Genomic DNA, 4,782 nt, shown 5'->3' with positions numbered 1-4,782 from the left:
GTAGGGAAAAAGAATCAAGAAACAAATGAAGAAATGAGCCAAATATCTACAGACACAGCTATGCACTGTGTAGACACTAATAAGGTAATAAAATCAAACTAGAGATTTCATTTAGTAATATGTTTTCCTTCGTGACTGATCCTTGAGCTTATGCCTATAACTGGTGGTTTTTTTCTTTTTGTTTTCTAATTCCTTGGAAAGTTGCTAACATTTTTCTGAAGGGACTTCCATGTTTGTAGTCAATTCAGACTATCACTTTTCTTCTTTGAGGGTATCATTTGATGACTCTAAAAATTTCTGAAGACTTTCTGGAGCAGTATGTTAATTCAACAAGAATCTATCTATCTATCTATGCAGTCTCTTGAGATACAGGAGTATGTGGGCTTTAAAATTAGAAGACTGAGGAAGGAGGCTTTTAGTTCACCTGGTGTATTGTTCTCTATTCAACCTCAGCATTGCAAGGACTGGTCATCTCACTGTTTCAACTTTCCAGAACACTTCGCCAAGATCACTCACAACCTCTGAGTAATATGACAATATTGATTCTATCTAAAGGGAATTATTTTTAATAAAACTTTCTTATAAATCACACTGGAAGATGCTATCTTATTTAACCAAATGGTGTTGATTAAAAGGTTGAAATGAATGCTAAGTGAGCTGCGTTGTTTACTGGTGGAAACAATTATTTCTTAGGCCCAAGCTTTCCATCTCCATAAATTAGTGCTCTTTTCCCTGTGCTTCATTGATGGCTGGTGAAATTATGCAAATATTTTTCCTGTAAGAAATAAGATAAAGTCTCGCCACTTCCTATAACAAGACATTATAAATAATGGCAAGTTACAATTCGATATAAAATATTGTCCTCAATCTAGGTCACCGAGGCTCTAATGTTTTAACCTTTAAGTCACTGCTATAAAATCAAGTTGTATTTGTAAACCCGTAGTTTTTCTACAGAAATTAAGCTATTTTGTCATTTCCTTTAATAAGAAAGTAATTTTAGGCCATCTAGAAAAGTATCATTACAGCAGTCATTTTGTTTCTGCTACTAATACAAATACCTTCAAGAAATAGTTATTTTATCTGGATATCATAAAAATAAAAAACATAAATTTGATTCATTAATTCACATAGCATGCCTATTTCACAATAGGGATATACATATATTAAGAAAATTTAAAATCAAACCTCAGCACTGTGCAGCAATTGGAAAAAAACAGTGAAAACCAAATGATTCAAAGTAGCTTACAATTAAACCAGAAATTTGCTGTGCCCTTTTTCCCACAAAAAGGGCAATTTTTAAATGCAAACTGTTCAATACTTTAATTGCTCCAAAAGCATTTCTGATTAGCAAGGCTGATAATGTGCTAGTGTCTTTTCCTCCCAATTCTGAGGACTTTGTATTATGTGTCAGCATGACAAGAGAAAACCAGGACTCTAGTCCCACTGGACAGATACAATTCTAGGTTGTAAATGGAGTGGTTCTCGGCACCAGGCCATCCTGTCTCAATTGACCCCTGTAGTCCACCCAGAACAAGAACCCAGCTCAGTTGTGCTCCGCAGTGAGGGAATGAAGTGCATCGATTGCTCGTGATTATTAGCTGAAGTGGGATGAGCCTCCTCCTTATTATGCAGATTAGCGGAGCTCTCAGTCCCAGCATATTGTGCAGATGCAGGCTAGCAGCTGCTCCTACAGATGGCAAGTACACAACTCCATTAGGATGGATCTATTGTCTGCTTCTGGCTTGTGCTGAGGCTGGGGCAGACGCGGCAAAGAGAAATTGTTACACGGTGAGATGTAACAGCGCACACGCACTCTTAAAAATCTGCACCCAGGAGACTCTTTACACAGCAGGGCCGACAGCACTCAAATTAGAAATCTACCCTAAATAAGGACTTTCGTATGTCACAATTAAGCTTGTGTATTTTTTAAAGCAGATTAACCATTAAAATTGAGTAGCATAATTCAAATTTTGCAATGCCATGCTATTAAATATTCAGATTAAAAACAAATCCTAAGAGATTCATTCAGAAATTTGCAGTACGTTCAGCTCTTCTGGGACCTTTTGTTTTGTTAGCTCCCTTTTAAAGAGGCAAGTTTATTTTCTGTAACATCGAAGTGCAATAAGGAACTGATTTTCTCCTATTAAAATGTTTGCTTTAGGGTAGTTGTCCTTTTAGAGTAATTGTTTATTCTAAAGAGCTTCAAAGCAGTTGATTCAAGTTCGTGTGGAGTGAAAGTACTTGCATAAGAAAGCTTTCTGAATAAATATTATATAAATCATTAGCAACAAAACAAGAATGTCTGCTGCATCATTTTGGATTTGATATAAAATTATTTGATTGCTAGCTAATTGAAGAGATTAAACCAAGGGAAGTATCAGGTTTTGTTTTGTTGTGTATTACTAATGTTCAATTAGATCTTTCTCTAAACTGAAAAAGATTCTCTGGTCAAGAAAGACTAAGAGATCTGGAGCTTTCAGAAGAACGGAAGGGAATTGCCAGACCATTACAAGGAGTATATTTTAAACTCCTCATGAAAATAAATGTTCTCTGGTAAGTATAGTCTCTAAAAGCTTGAAAGATTCAAATTTAGAATTGACTGCACAATAGAAAAAACAGTGACCTACTCAATCACACAATCAAACAAACCAAATAAAATATAATTAAAACATATCCAAAAGACACCTGTTATATTGTAGAACCTGAGTTAAAATAGCATAACATAAGGAGAAAGAGAAAGGAGAAAAAATATAGAGATAGATATATTTCTAGAGACATGTTTTCCAAACTTTTACTATCATCCATATGAAGAAGTTTATCTTACATCATAATCCAGCACACAAATGCATATAATGTATAACAACTTTTACAAAATTTATTCTTCCTACTCATGACAGAATCTGATGTTTTCTATTTTATTCTACTATATTTTCTACATTAATTATGATTTAAAATGTTTTTTATCGTTATCTTCATGGCCTATGGTTTGAAAAACTCTATTCTAAAATGTGCTAATTAGGTATTATTTTTAAAAGGAGTAGATTATGTGGTCTGTTAACAGCAATGTTAGAGGTAATAAGTGTTCTACTCCAAACTATCAGACCCTAATAGAACTAGCACTATTCAGTGCTTTCCAGAGAGACAGAGTCAGAGAAAAGCTGCCTCCCTTCTCCAGAACAAATAATATGTGTAGACTAAATGTCCATTGCTGAGGGAAGCACCAGGACTAGATCAAATAGGTTTCAGAATGGTCCAGGAATAAATGTGGCCCTAAAATTCACATTAGATGTTGGTAAGGTCAAAGATAATCTAAAACAGGTATGCTCCAGAGGAAAAAGTGACACATCCTGAAAGGGATGCTTGAGGCAGTTAGGAAAATAAACCCCTGTACCTAAGACTAACAAGGATTCAAATCTTTGTAGAAAGACACCCCAAATATAACCAAGATCTACAAAAGTGCAAAACTACTATTGGATTATTGGAAAAATCATGATGTATTTTTCTCTGTTTTCCTATAAATCAACCAACACGACCAAAACAATGCAGCAAGAACAAGTTCTATGACATCATCAATCAGCAACCAATCGATGCAGTGAGAGCACAGTATTGCAAAATAGAAAATTCAGAACAGATAGAAATTATGATTTTTGCAAAGTGAGTATTTTATCAATTCATCAAATTTAAGCTTAGAGTTCATAGTGTCTCAAAAGGCATTCAAATAGAAAAAGAAGAGGTGAAACTCTCTCTATTTGCAGGTGACATGATTGTATACATAGACAACCCAACAGTATCCATGAAAAAATTCCTGGAAGTAATACATGAATAAAGTGAAGTTGCAGGATACAAAATCAACATACAGAAATCTATAGCATTTATAGAACAGCAGGCAGACTGAGATAGAACTGAAAAAAGTAATTCCATTTACCATAGCCATGAAAAGTATAAGATACCTAGGAATAAATCTAAACAAAAAAGTTAAATACCTCCATAAGGAAAACTATAAGAAGCTAAAAAAAAAAAAAATTGAAAATGACACAAAAAAATTGGAAGGACGTCCCATGTTCCTGGATTGGAAGAATTAATATAATCGAAATAGCAATTCTACCCAAATTAATCTACATATTTAATGCAATCCCAGTCAAAGTACCAGACACATTCTTCACAGATCTACAAAAGACAACCATAAAATTTGTCTGCAATCATAAAAGACCTTGTATTGCCAAAGCACTCCTGCAAAAGAGGAGTGGAATGGGTGGCATCTCATTACCAGACCCAGAAATATACTACAAAGCTGTGGTAATCAAAACAGCATGGTACTGGCACAGAAACAGATGGGTGGACCAATGGAACAGAATAGAGTCCCCAGAAATAAACTCCCAAAAATACAGTTGACTGATTTTTGACAAAGGGTACCAGTCAATCAAGTGGTAAAAGGAAAACCTCTTCAACAAATGGTGCTGGAAAAACTGGATAGCCACCTGCAAAAAGATGATTCTGAACCCCTACCTCTCGCCATTAAAAATCAACTTAAGGTGGATCAAAGATCTAAAACTGAGACCTCAAATTATAAAACATCTCCTGGGAAACACTAGGGAAACTCTGGGAGACATTGGGATAGGCAAAGACTTTATTTTTTTATTTATTTATTTAGTAGAGATTTTTGCTATAGAGCACGTGCGCTCACCAGCAACAGAGTGAGACAGAGAGACAGAAATTGAGAAATCACCCCCCAAGGGAGACGGCGATGCCACAATCCCTTCTCCTCCATTCTCCCCTCAGGAT

The sequence above is a fragment of the Tupaia chinensis genome, unplaced genomic scaffold, assembly GCF_000334495.1.
Source record: "Tupaia chinensis unplaced genomic scaffold, TupChi_1.0 Scaffold000314_1, whole genome shotgun sequence".
Taxonomy (NCBI): domain Eukaryota; kingdom Metazoa; phylum Chordata; class Mammalia; order Scandentia; family Tupaiidae; genus Tupaia; species Tupaia belangeri.
Note: the sequence above shows the minus strand (reverse complement) of the source record.